Here is a 15,816-nt window from a genome sequence, read left to right as displayed (position 1 = left end):
GAGCTTAGAGTTAAAGCTGGAAATGTGTAATAATTCTGTAATGATTCAAGCTCCTGGGCTGCCTCGTATTGGCCTGAAGTGTGCCTATTTTGAAGCCAGTTCTGAGTATGCATGGCCTGATTTCATCTCACCAGATAGCGCATAATAAAAACAGTTTTGAAGATATTAGTGTCTGTGCCTGACATGTCTGAAAAGCTCATCTCCCCCATCCTGTACCTGAAACGTCTACGCTATACAACCAGAAAATTAAATCTTGTCCAACTTCAAAGCTGGGCTACCGTTCTATAAATTGTTTTCTTATTGTATCACATGTCAAGGAAACAACTAATTTCCCCATTGGCTCGAGGTATTATTCTGAAAGAACACAGTGGATAAATCATTAGTCTCTGTTCTGACATAAACAGCAGGGACTTTATTACATTTTAACCCGCGAGTGGAAATGTACTTAAAAGCAAATATAGTTTTCAATTAAGGTGGACGCATCTGTTTGGCGTGCTCTGGATGTACGTCCAAAACAACCTTTTGCAACTGGATTTTATCTTCTTTTTTTTGGCATCGAGATGTCTACATGATTGTATTGATTTCCATAAAAGGTTAATGTCTTAATTTCGTCAGGAAACGGCTTTCTGAGTTGTCATGCTGTTATTTCTCATGCTGCAATATATTTACTACTCTGCCATTTATAACAAATACATCAGTACATGTCATGTGTTGTTTGTTTTTTAAGCCAGGGGTGGAGAACCTTTTTTCTGCCGAGGGCCATTTTGATATATATAACATTATTTGCGGGCCTGGTGCAGGCCACGCCCCCTCCGTGTGACGTTACACCTGAGCTGGGCCACAATTGCCGGTTATTACAGCAATGCCCGGAGCATCCGGTGTGACCGTCTGAAGCATCTTAAGGACACTCCAGGCAGCACTGCTGCATAGATTCTAGCTGCAGGGTGCAATTCTAGGCACCATGCTAGCCAGACGAAATGTATAGGAATGATTCCAGGACTGCAAACCCAATATATATACTGGGAGGTGCTACCTGATGAGACTAGTTGCAGGCACAGGAACAGACAAAATCTCAGGTGCACAACTCCCAGTTACTGATAATATATAAATGCAATATAATTTTGCAATCAATAGAGGTTTTTAGCATAATCATGGCCAAGGTTATGGGCCTACCCACCATATCCAGGTAGCCTCTTTAGGGTAGGTCCCCTAACATACTAGGATTCAAATCCAGAGCACAGGACACCCCTAAATCAGCACAGATGAGGCTAGCAGAAAAAAGCTCAGAGGGCCAGACCAAATGATTCCGCAGTCCGCATACGGCCCCCGGGCCTGAGGTTCCCCATCCCTGGTTTAGGCGCTTGTATGTCTGCAGCCAGAACGGTGGCAGTAGACTTTACTAATTGGGTACACACCTATACAATCGTTGGGTTCATGTGTTACAGATGTGTCCTCATACATCTAGTCTCAAAACTCCACACAGTGCGACTTGCCTAGTGTGAGTGAGTCGCCAGGTCCAGTGCAACTCTGTTAGCATTAGGGGCTTTTTTTGCCGAATATGTGTCTAAGGCCCATATTCAGTTAGTAGCGAAAGGCCGGTTGCCGGACTTTTCTGTCTCATCGCTGGTTTCAGGTGCAAAAAAGTATCGCGTGTATCCCCGTAGTAAATTCCAAATCGGCGAAAACAGGACCCGGCAAAACTCAAACAGGTGAAAATTCCTGACGTTTGGGAAATCAGCCTGACACCCCCCAAAAGATGCGCCTGACATGGGGGTTCAATATGGGTACCCACGATTAGCCCTGCTGAAGGTTTTTGGGGTGTTTGAATGGTCTCAACAGGCGCTATTTAGCGTCTTTGGGAAAGGGGTGAAGAATAGCATTTAGCAATATTTTGGGCGGGGAAATAAGTAGTTACATCAAATTTGGGGTACATGATAATGGGTGCTGGCATATTTTGAAGTTGCTAAAGTCCAGCATTAAAAAGCACCAAAAACGCAGCTTCAGCAATTACCTGCAATCCAAAATACACTGCCCCCAAACTTCCAGACCCCCCCAAAGAATATTTCGCTGGTTTTTTATTTTGTACCCCCACTAAGATTTTTTTCACCTACTTTTTCAAAGTGCTTTTTTGGGGTGTCTTGTTTTTTGACACAATTAGCATCAAGGGGGTGTAAAACAGGGTGTATGGGGGTTGCCGCAATTTTGCACACCAAAACCCAGATTCCGCACTTTTTTCCGCTGGGTGTCCATTGGTGAAACATTTCGCACCAGCGAAAAGTTGGACAAATTGAATATAGGGATAATTTGAAACAGGCGAAAATTTATAGCGGAACCTGCCTTTGCGCTTCTAATTGAATACGGCCCTTAGTCGCAATGTGTTGCTACTAGGACAAACCAGCAGACTGTGCTGATTAATATGCTATGTGACACCTGTATATCTGTGTGCACCTGAGTCTGTATATAGGAGACTGTGCTGAGTAATGTGATATGTGACACCTGTATATCTGTGTGCACCTGAGTCTGTATATAGGAGACTGTGCTGAGTAATGTGATATGTGACACTTGTATATCTGTGTGCTCCTGAGTCTGTATATAGGAGACTGTACTGAGTAATGTGATATGTGACACTTGTATATCTGTGTGCTCCTGAGTCTGTATATAGGAGACTGTGCTGAGTAATGTGATATGTGACACCTGTATATCTGTGTGCACCTGAGTCTGTATATAGGAGACTGTGCTGAGTAATGTGATATGTGACACTTGTATATCTGTGTGTTCCTGAGTCTGTATATAGGAGACTGTGCTGAGTAATGTGATATGTGACACCTGTATATCTGTGTGCACCTGAGTCTGTATATAGGAGACTGTGCTGAGTAATGTGATATGTGACACCTGTATATCTGTGTACACCTGAGTCTGTATATAGGAGACTGTGCTGAGTAATGTGCTATGTGACACTTGTATATCTGTGTGCACCTGAGTCTGTATATAGGAGACTGTGCTGAGTAATGTGATATGTGACACCTGTATATCTGTGTGCTCCTGAGTCTGTATATAGGAGACTGTGCTGAGTAATGTGATATGTGACACCTGTATATCTGTGTGCTCCTGAGTCTGTATATAGGAGACTGTACTGAGTAATGTGATATGTGACACTTGTATATCTGTGTGCACCTGAGTCTGTATATAGGAGACTGTGCTGAGTAATGTGCTATGTGACACTTGTATATCTGTGTGCTCCTGAGTCTGTATATAGGAGACTGTGCTGAGTAATGTGATATGTGACACCTGTATATCTGTGTGCACCTGAGTCTGTATATAGGAGACTGTGCTGAGTAATGTGATATGTGACACTTGTATATCTGTGTGTTCCTGAGTCTGTATATAGGAGACTGTGCTGAGTAATGTGATATGTGACACCTGTATATCTGTGTGCACCTGAGTCTGTATATAGGAGACTGTGCTGAGTAATGTGATATGTGACACCTGTATATCTGTGTACACCTGAGTCTGTATATAGGAGACTGTGCTGAGTAATGTGCTATGTGACACTTGTATATCTGTGTGCACCTGAGTCTGTATATAGGAGACTGTGCTGAGTAATGTGATATGTGACACCTGTATATCTGTGTGCTCCTGAGTCTGTATATAGGAGACTGTGCTGAGTAATGTGATATGTGACACCTGTATATCTGTGTGCTCCTGAGTCTGTATATAGGAGACTGTACTGAGTAATGTGATATGTGACACCTGTATATCTGTGTGCTCCTGAGTCTGTATATAGGAGACTGTACTGAATAATGTGCTATGTGACACTTGTATATCTGTGTGCTCCTGAGTCTGTATATAGGAGACTGTGCTGAGTAATGTGATATGTGACACCTGTATATCTGTGTGCTCCTGAGTCTGTATATAGGAGACTGTACTGAGTAATGTGATATGTGACACCTGTATATCTGTGTGCTCCTGAGTCTGTATATAGGAGACTGTACTGAGTAATGTGATATGTGACACTTGTATATCTGTGTGCACCTGAGTCTGTATATAGGAGACTGTGCTGAGTAATGTGCTATGTGACACTTGTATATCTGTGTGCTCCTGAGTCTGTATATAGGAGACTGTGCTGAGTAATGTGATATGTGACACCTGTATATCTGTGTGCACCTGAGTCTGTATATAGGAGACTGTGCTGAGTAATGTGATATGTGACACTTGTATATCTGTGTGCACCTGAGTCTGTATATAGGAGACTGTGCTGAGTAATGTGATATGTGACACTTGTATATCTGTGTGCACCTGAGTCTGTATATAGGAGACTGTGCTGAGTAATGTGATATGTGACACCTGTATATCTGTGTGCACCTGAGTCTGTATATAGGAGACTGTGCTGAGTAATGTGATATGTGACACTTGTATATCTGTGTGCTCCTGAGTCTGTATATAGGAGACTGTACTGAGTAATGTGATATGTGACACTTGTATATCTGTGTGCTCCTGAGTCTGTATATAGGAGACTGTGCTGAGTAATGTGATATGTGACACCTGTATATCTGTGTGCACCTGAGTCTGTATATAGGAGACTGTGCTGAGTAATGTGATATGTGACACTTGTATATCTGTGTGTTCCTGAGTCTGTATATAGGAGACTGTGCTGAGTAATGTGATATGTGACACCTGTATATCTGTGTGCACCTGAGTCTGTATATAGGAGACTGTGCTGAGTAATGTGATATGTGACACCTGTATATCTGTGTACACCTGAGTCTGTATATAGGAGACTGTGCTGAGTAATGTGCTATGTGACACTTGTATATCTGTGTGCACCTGAGTCTGTATATAGGAGACTGTGCTGAGTAATGTGATATGTGACACCTGTATATCTGTGTGCTCCTGAGTCTGTATATAGGAGACTGTGCTGAGTAATGTGATATGTGACACCTGTATATCTGTGTGCTCCTGAGTCTGTATATAGGAGACTGTACTGAGTAATGTGATATGTGACACTTGTATATCTGTGTGCACCTGAGTCTGTATATAGGAGACTGTGCTGAGTAATGTGCTATGTGACACTTGTATATCTGTGTGCTCCTGAGTCTGTATATAGGAGACTGTGCTGAGTAATGTGATATGTGACACCTGTATATCTGTGTGCACCTGAGTCTGTATATAGGAGACTGTGCTGAGTAATGTGATATGTGACACTTGTATATCTGTGTGCTCCTGAGTCTGTATATAGGAGACTGTGCTGAGTAATGTGATATGTGACACCTGTATATCTGTGTGCACCTGAGTCTGTATATAGGAGACTGTGCTGAGTAATGTGATATGTGACACCTGTATATCTGTGTACACCTGAGTCTGTATATAGGAGACTGTGCTGAGTAATGTGCTATGTGACACTTGTATATCTGTGTGCACCTGAGTCTGTATATAGGAGACTGTGCTGAGTAATGTGATATGTGACACCTGTATATCTGTGTGCTCCTGAGTCTGTATATAGGAGACTGTGCTGAGTAATGTGATATGTGACACCTGTATATCTGTGTGCTCCTGAGTCTGTATATAGGAGACTGTACTGAGTAATGTGATATGTGACACCTGTATATCTGTGTGCTCCTGAGTCTGTATATAGGAGACTGTACTGAATAATGTGATATGTGACACTTGTATATCTGTGTGCTCCTGAGTCTGTATATAGGAGACTGTGCTGAGTAATGTGATATGTGACACCTGTATATCTGTGTGCTCCTGAGTCTGTATATAGGAGACTGTACTGAGTAATGTGATATGTGACACCTGTATATCTGTGTGCTCCTGAGTCTGTATATAGGAGACTGTACTGAGTAATGTGATATGTGACACTTGTATATCTGTGTGCACCTGAGTCTGTATATAGGAGACTGTGCTGAGTAATGTGCTATGTGACACTTGTATATCTGTGTGCTCCTGAGTCTGTATATAGGAGACTGTGCTGAGTAATGTGATATGTGACACCTGTATATCTGTGTGCACCTGAGTCTGTATATAGGAGACTGTGCTGAGTAATGTGATATGTGACACTTGTATATCTGTGTGCTCCTGAGTCTGTATATAGGAGACTGTGCTGAGTAATGTGATATGTGACACCTGTATATCTGTGTGCACCTGAGTCTGTATATAGGAGACTGTGCTGAGTAATGTGATATGTGACACCTGTATATCTGTGTACACCTGAGTCTGTATATAGGAGACTGTGCTGAGTAATGTGCTATGTGACACTTGTATATCTGTGTGCACCTGAGTCTGTATATAGGAGACTGTGCTGAGTAATGTGATATGTGACACCTGTATATCTGTGTGCTCCTGAGTCTGTATATAGGAGACTGTGCTGAGTAATGTGATATGTGACACCTGTATATCTGTGTACACCTGAGTCTGTATATAGGAGACTGTGCTGAGTAATGTGCTATGTGACACTTGTATATCTGTGTGCACCTGAGTCTGTATATAGGAGACTGTGCTGAGTAATGTGATATGTGACACCTGTATATCTGTGTGCTCCTGAGTCTGTATATAGGAGACTGTGCTGAGTAATGTGATATGTGACACTTGTATATCTGTGTGCTCCTGAGTCTGTATATAGGAGACTGTACTGAGTAATGTGATATGTGACACTTGTATATCTGTGTGCACCTGAGTCTGTATATAGGAGACTGTGCTGAGTAATGTGATATGTGACACCTGTATATCTGTGTGCTCCTGAGTCTGTATATAGGAGACTGTGCTGAGTAATGTGATATGTGACACTTGTATATCTGTGTACACCTGAGTCTGTATATAGGAGACTGTACTGAGTAATGTGATATGTGACACCTGTATATCTGTGTGCTCCTGAGTCTGTATATAGGAGACTGTGCTGAGTAATGTGATATGTGACACCTGTATATCTGTGTGCTCCTGAGTCTGTATATAGGAGACTGCTGAGTAATGTGATATGTGACACTTGTATATCTGTGTGCTCCTGAGTCTGTATATAGGAGACTGTGCTGAGTAATGTGATATGTGACACCTGTATATCTGTGTGCTCCTGAGTCTGTATATAGGAGACTGTGCTGAGTAATGTGATATGTGACACCTGTATATCTGTGTGCTCCTGAGTCTGTATATAGTAGACTGTGCTGAGTAATGTGATATGTGACACCTGTATATCTGTGTGCTCCTGAGTCTGTATATAGGAGACTGTACTGAGTAATGTGATATGTGACACCTGTATATCTGTGTGCTCCTGAGTCTGTATATGGGAGACTGTGCTGAGTAATGTGATATGTGACACCTGTATATCTGTGTGCACCTGAGTCTGTATATGGGAGACTGTGCTGAGTAATGTGATATGTGACACCTGTATATCTGTGTGCTCCTGAGTCTGTATATAGGAGACTGTGCTGAGTAATGTGATATGTGACACCTGTATATCTGTGTGCACCTGAGTCTGTATATAGGAGACTGTGCTGAGTAATGTGATATGTGACACCTGTATATCTGTGTGCTCCTGAGTCTGTATATAGGAGACTGTACTGAGTAATGTGATATGTGACACCTGTATATCTGTGTGCTCCTGAGTCTGTATATAGGAGACTGTACTGAGTAATGTGATATGTGACACCTGTATATCTGTGTGCTCCTGAGTCTGTATATAGGAGACTGTGCTGAGTAATGTGATATGTGACACCTGTATATCTGTGTGCTCCTGAGTCTGTATATAGGAGACTGTGCTGAGTAATGTGATATGTGACACCTGTATATCTGTGTACACCTGAGTCTGTATATAGGAGACTGTGCTGAGTAATGTGATATGTGACACCTGTATATCTGTGTACACCTGAGTCTGTATATAGGAGACTGTGCTGAGTAATGTGATATGTGACACCTGTATATCTGTGTGCTCCTGAGTCTGTATATAGGAGACTGTGCTGAGTAATGTGATATGTGACACTTGTATATCTGTGTGCACCTGAGTCTGTATATAGGAGACTGTGCTGAGTAATGTGATATGTGACACCTGTATATCTGTGTACACCTGAGTCTGTATATAGGAGACTGTGCTGAGTAATGTGCTATGTGACACTTGTATATCTGTGTGCACCTGAGTCTGTATATAGGAGACTGTGCTGAGTAATGTGATATGTGACACCTGTATATCTGTGTGCTCCTGAGTCTGTATATAGGAGACTGTGCTGAGTAATGTGATATGTGACACTTGTATATCTGTGTGCTCCTGAGTCTGTATATAGGAGACTGTGCTGAGTAATGTGATATGTGACACCTGTATATCTGTGTGCTCCTGAGTCTGTATATAGGAGACTGTGCTGAGTAATGTGATATGTGACACCTGTATATCTGTGTGCTCCTGAGTCTGTATATAGGAGACTGTGCTGAGTAATGTGATATGTGACACTTGTATATCTGTGTGCTCCTGAGTCTGTATATAGGAGACTGTGCTGAGTAATGTGATATGTGACACCTGTATATCTGTGTGCACCTGAGTCTGTATATAGGAGACTGTGCTGAGTAATGTGATATGTGACACCTGTATATCTGTGTGCTCCTGAGTCTGTATATAGGAGACTGTGCTGAGTAATGTGATATGTGACACTTGTATATCTGTGTGCTCCTGAGTCTGTATATAGGAGACTGTGCTGAGTAATGTGATATGTGACACCTGTATATCTGTGTGCTCCTGAGTCTGTATATAGGAGACTGTGCTGAGTAATGTGATATGTGACACTTGTATATCTGTGTGCTCCTGAGTCTGTATATAGGAGACTGTGCTGAGTAATGTGATATGTGACACCTGTATATCTGTGTGCTCCTGAGTATGTATATAGGAGACTGTGCTGAGTAATGTGATATGTGACACCTGTATATCTGTGTGCACCTGAGTCTGTATATAGGAGACTGTGCTGAGTAATGTGATATGTGACACCTGTATATCTGTGTGCTCCTGAGTCTGTATATAGGAGACTGTGCTGAGTAATGTGATATGTGACACTTGTATATCTGTGTGCTCCTGAGTCTGTATATAGGAGACTGTGCTGAGTAATGTGATATGTGACACCTGTATATCTGTGTGCTCCTGAGTCTGTATATAGGAGACTGTGCTGAGTAATGTGATATGTGACACCTGTATATCTGTGTGCTCCTGAGTCTGTATATAGGAGACTGCTGAGTAATGTGATATGTGACACTTGTATATCTGTGTGCTCCTGAGTCTGTATATAGGAGACTGTGCTGAGTAATGTGATATGTGACACCTGTATATCTGTGTGCTCCTGAGTCTGTATATAGGAGACTGTGCTGAGTAATGTGATATGTGACACCTGTATATCTGTGTGCTCCTGAGTCTGTATATAGTAGACTGTGCTGAGTAATGTGATATGTGACACCTGTATATCTGTGTGCTCCTGAGTCTGTATATAGGAGACTGTACTGAGTAATGTGATATGTGACACCTGTATATCTGTGTGCTCCTGAGTCTGTATATGGGAGACTGTGCTGAGTAATGTGATATGTGACACCTGTATATCTGTGTGCACCTGAGTCTGTATATGGGAGACTGTGCTGAGTAATGTGATATGTGACACCTGTATATCTGTGTGCTCCTGAGTCTGTATATAGGAGACTGTGCTGAGTAATGTGATATGTGACACTTGTATATCTGTGTGCACCTGAGTATGTATATGGGAGACTGTGCTGAGTAATGTGATATGTGACACCTGTATATCTGTGTGCTCCTGAGTCTGTATATAGGAGACTGTGCTGAGTAATGTGATATGTGACACCTGTATATCTGTGTGCACCTGAGTCTGTATATAGGAGACTGTGCTGAGTAATGTGATATGTGACACCTGTATATCTGTGTGCTCCTGAGTCTGTATATAGGAGACTGTACTGAGTAATGTGATATGTGACACCTGTATATCTGTGTGCTCCTGAGTCTGTATATAGGAGACTGTACTGAGTAATGTGATATGTGACACCTGTATATCTGTGTGCTCCTGAGTCTGTATATAGGAGACTGTGCTGAGTAATGTGATATGTGACACCTGTATATCTGTGTGCTACTGAGTCTGTATATAGGAGACTGTGCTGATTACTGTGATATGTGACACCTGTATATCTGTGTGCTCCTGAGTATGTATATAGGAGACTGTGCTGAGTAATGTGATATGTGACACCTGTATATCTGTGTGCTCCTGAGTCTGTATATAGGAGACTGTACTGAGTAATGTGATATGTTATACCTGTATATCTGTGTGCTCCTGAGTCTGTATATAGGAGACTGTACTGAGTAATGTGATATGTGACACCTGTATATCTGTGTGCTCCTGAGTCTGTATATAGGAGACTGTGCTGAGTAATGTGATATGTGACACCTGTATATCTGTGTGCTCCTGAGTCTGTATATAGGAGACTGTGCTGATTACTGTGATATGTGACACCTGTATATCTGTGTGCTCCTGAGTCTGTATATAGGAGACTGTGCTGAGTAATGTGATATGTGACACCTGTATATCTGTGTGCACCTGAGTCTGTATATAGGAGACTGTGCTGATTACTGTGATATGTGACACTTGTATACCTGTGTGCACCTGAGTCTGTATATAGGAGACTGTGCTGAGTAATGTGATATGTGACACCTGTGTATCTGTGTGCACCTGAGTCTGTATATAGGAGACTGTGCTGATTAATGTGATATGTGACACCTGTATATCTGTGTACACCTGGTCTGTATATAGGAGACTGTGCTGATTAATGTGATATGTTACACTTGTATATCTGTGTGCTCCTGAGTCTGTATATAGGAGACTGTGCTGAGTAATGTGATATATGACACCTGTATATCTGTGTGCACCTGAGTCTGTATATAGGAGACTGTGCTGAGTAATGTGATATGTGACACCTGTATATCTGTGTGCACCTGAGTCTGTATATAGGAGACTGTGCTGATTAATGTGATAGGTGACACCTGTATATCTGTGTACACCTGGTCTGTATATAGGAGACTGTGCTGATTAATGTGATATGTTACACTTGTATATCTGTGTGCACCTGAGTCTGTAAATGAAGCACAACAGAACTCGGAATGAAAAAAGTTGCAGCCGTTACATTGTAGCACTTCCTATACAGATTCAGCGGCTCAGTTGTACACAGATATATAAAAGTGTCACATATCAATCAGCACAGTAAGTTGCATCACATTGCAACTTAGATGCATTTCTGGCAAAAAAGACACCCGGCACTAGTAAAGCCTCATGGGACCTGGAGGTCTGGGAGGGTCTTTTTTTGGCATGACTGCAGCAAAGATGTGTAAGGAAACCAGCGGTATCACTTACTTGGGGGACACCCGGTGCGGCAGGTAGGAGTTCTATGATGTGCAGAAGGCGTGCGCACAAGGAGGCATGGCCTCGCCCCACTAGGCCATGGCCCTTATATGGGCAGAGCTTGGGAGCATGGCTGCATGTCACGCCCCCCCTGTTCTTGCCACACAGTCGGCTTACCAACTGTGGGGCAGCCCACAGCATCTCCCCTGCCGCTCTCTCAGTTGTGGCTGCTCGGTGACACCATCTGACAGGGTGACACCAAAATATCAGAGCAGCTCTGCTGCTAGTGACGCCAGTGAAGGACACATCTGTATATACACATCTTTGATCATGTTTTCTCGGAAGAAAACTGGTCGCATTGAAAGATCAGGTTATATGTGGAATATAATTTCATTTTCATCTCATTTTGATGGTACAATGTCCGACAAAAAGTGAAGTGTAATCAAAAATAAAATCGCATTGAAAATAATCGTAGACATGTGTACCTAGCTGTACTTACTGGCTGCAAGCGACAACAGCAAGCAAAAAATTTGCTTTCATTGTTTAACTTCACTGATTAAGGCTAACTGATGATTGGTTACTTAGGGGTCTCTTCATTATGTTATTTATCGGGGTCTGAGCGGAGCGTGATAATTAACATTCTAACTCAGGGCGATCGACGGAGCAATTCATCATAGAGTTTGCGCAGGTGTATAAAGCCCCGACGTCCGGCGGAAGGAGCCAGGCAGGGGCGGAGGGACTCCAAAGAATCCCTCTTCGCCACCCGGGACTAATGAAGATGGCGAATGCTCCTGCAGTCAAGCTCCAAAAAAATAATATTTTCCGAGTTGATGAATTTAGGTTACCATACTAGTGTATGGGGACAGCGGGTCACATCAGGAGTGACTGGTATCTCTGTGATATCTCCTGCGTTACCTGTATAATGAATTGCCCCAAAACTTAATTTCTACAAATTCAGGTGAAAATGTTCATTTTCACCTGCTTTTTTTTTTTTTTTTTTTTTTTAGAAATTAAGCGATAATGGATAAACCCCTAAGTTTTTTTTTTTATTACTTAACCCGACATTCTGTGGAAGGTGAGAGAGATTCTCTCATAACTAATAACTATCGCATTGATACAGTTTCGATGTGCGGACGAGGAGTTACAAAGTTATTTTCAGTCTTAAACAGACCACAAACATTAATACAACGAACAGTATACAACATTTCATTGAAACTTAACAGGGTGACATTTTTAATTTTAAAACTTTTTTTCTTCTTTATTTTTTTCAACTTTAATATTTTTTATTCATTTTTCTATAAGCGCATATGTTTATTTAAATCTTTTTAACAGTGGTATCAGTGGCATATATTACCTTTTAGATATTAATTTATTACTTTTTATTCATAAGGTATCATTGTGACTTAAATTAATTAGATGTGCAATATTAATGACATTTATTTTTATACTTTATGTTTACCCTTCTTTTTGCGCTCCCTCTATCGGTTATTCTTTTGTATGCTGCTATGTACCTGATTTAGAGGTCCAAGCTAACTGCACGCAATGTAGATGTTGAGCGATTATTTGCAACTGCAAATGCGCATAAAGTCCTGTAAACCCCTACGGTGCATGAGTTACCCTACATGTACACACAGAGGTACTTTTCCGTACAGGGCCGCTGGTAACAACACCAACGAGGGGAAACCAGCGGTTTTCCTGGGTGGTGATCTGATGTGAATGCAAAAATATCAGCCGTGTGGGCAGCATGTTAGGGGAGTCTCCCGGGCGTGTCAGTGACAGCAGCCGCACTCTTAGATGCAGAGCCCACGTTTAGAAGGGGTTCAGACAGAGACAGAGGGTCAAGTGTCGATGGTGCATGCGATGGGGTGGTGTCTTGAATCACCGGCAGTGTTGCACTGTGGTGCACCATTGATAGTAGGAGTCTCAGTGCTTGCACATTCCGGTGCATGCTGGTACACAAGGGGAAGGCTGATACCAGCACGTCCTATCATCACCGCTGCCACTCCACAAACACAGGCACCCGCGGCTGCAATAGCGCCCACCTCAGAGTCAAGCCCCATGTTGCATGTTCTTTGCTAGAAAAATAATCAAAACTCTGCTATCACTGCTGACAATGGTCAGGGCAGCAGCAGCAGCAAACAATGCAATGCATGATGTACCACAAGTACATAAGGCCTGGCCGCTGTATAATGGTAGACACAAGGGCATTCCAAATAAAATAGAAATAACGAGCATTAAGTAGTCATGTTATTTTGGTGATACCATGAACTAAAATACCTAAAAATAAAAAAAATAGACTCGGAATAGGTGGTAACTCTGGCTCCAGGCCCACGACACACCAACGGAAAGGTTCTCTAAAAAGGTACACACTTCTCTGTTACCACCCAGTAGCGCGTATTCAGCAGATGTGAACAAATCTCAATTGCTCAAACAGATGCGTCCATACACATCTTTGCTGCAGTCACGCTTAATAGCCCCTCTCTGCGCGTCAGGTCTCGCGAGACTCTACTAGTCCCGGGAGTCTTTTTTCGCATCTGTATTTGCCGAAAAATACAGACTCAGGAGCACACAGATATACAGGTGTCACATATCACATTACTCAGCACAGTCTCCTATATACAGACTCAGGAGCACACAGATATACAGGTGTCACATATCACATTACTCAGCACAGTCTCCTATATACAGACTCAGGAGCACACAGATATACAGGTGTCACATATCACATTACTCAGCACAGTCTCCCATATACAGACTCAGGAGCACACAGATATACAGGTGTCACATATCACATTACTCAGCACAGTCTCCTATATACAGACTCAGGAGCACACAGATATACAAGTGTCACATATCACATTACTCAGCACAGTCTCCTATATACAGACTCAGGAACACACAGATATACAAGTGTCACATATCACATTACTCAGCACAGTCTCCTATATACAGACTCAGGAGCACCCAGATATACAGGTGTCACATATCACATTACTCAGCACAGTCTCCCATATACAGACTCAGGAGCACACAGATATACAGGTGTCACATATCACATTACTCAGCACAGTCTCCTATATACAGACTCAGGAGCACCCAGATATACAGGTGTCACATATCACATTACTCAGCACAGTCTCCCATATACAGACTCAGGAGCACACAGATATACAAGTGTCACATATCACATTACTCAGCACAGTCTCCTATATACAGACTCAGGAACACACAGATATACAAGTGTCACATATCACATTACTCAGCACAGTCTCCTATATACAGACTCAGGAGCACCCAGATATACAGGTGTCACATATCACATTACTCAGCACAGTCTCCCATATACAGACTCAGGAGCACACAGATATACAAGTGTCACATATCACATTACTCAGCACAGTCTCCTATATACAGACTCAGGTGCACACAGCTATACAAGTGTCACATATCACATTACTCAGCACAGTCTCCCATATACAGACTCAGGTACACACAGATATACAGGTGTCACATATCACATTACTCAGCACAGTCTCCCATATACAGACTCAGGAGCACACAGATATACAAGTGTCACATATCACATTACTCAGCACAGTCTCCTATATACAGACTCAGGAGCACACAGATATACAGGTGTCACATATCACATTACTCAGCACAGTCTCCTATATACAGACTCAGGTGCACACAGATATACAAGTGTCACATATCACATTACTCAGCACAGTCTCCTATATACAGACTCAGGTGCACACAGATATACAAGTGTCACATATCACATTACTCAGCACAGTCTCCTATATACAGACTCAGGAGCACACAGATATACAAGTGTCACATATCACATTACTCAGCACAGTCTCCTATATACAGACTCAGGAACACACAGATATACAAGTGTCACATATCACATTACTCAGCACAGTCTCCTATATACAGACTCAGGAGCACACAGATATACAAGTGTCACATATCACATTACTCAGCACAGTCTCCTATATACAGACTCAGGTGCACACAGCTATACAAGTGTCACATATCACATTACTCAGCAGTCTCCTATATACAAACTCAGGTGCACACAGATATGCAAGTGTCACATATCACATTACTCAGCACAGTCTCTTATATACAGACCCAGGTGCACACAGATATACATGTGTCACATATCACATTACTCAGCACGGTCTCCTATATACAGACTAAGGTGTACACAGATATACAGGTGTCACATATCACATTACTCAGCACAGTCTCTTATATACAGACTCTGGAGCACACAGATATACAGGTGTCACATATCACATTACTCAGCACAGACTCCATATACAGACTCAGGAGCACACAGATATACAGGTGTCACATATCACATTACTCAGCACAGTCTCCTATATACAGACTCAGGAGCACACAGATATACAGGTGTCACATATCACACAACTCAGCACAGTCT

At 42.3% G+C, this 15,816-nt stretch overlaps 1 protein-coding gene across 16 annotated transcripts in view; it reads right to left on the bottom strand.

Annotated features, from left to right (window-relative positions):
- GPHN (gephyrin) overlaps positions 1 to 15,816 on the bottom strand; it is a 383,133-nt gene that overhangs the window by 257,765 nt on the left and 109,552 nt on the right. The window lies entirely within an intron of this gene.

This window comes from Taudactylus pleione, unplaced genomic scaffold (genome assembly GCF_031769625.1).
Source record: "Taudactylus pleione unplaced genomic scaffold, aTauple2 ptg001956l, whole genome shotgun sequence".
Classification (NCBI taxonomy): Eukaryota; Metazoa; Chordata; class Amphibia; order Anura; family Myobatrachidae; genus Taudactylus; species Taudactylus pleione.
Note: the sequence above shows the minus strand (reverse complement) of the source record. Positions and strands in the feature narration are given on the sequence as shown.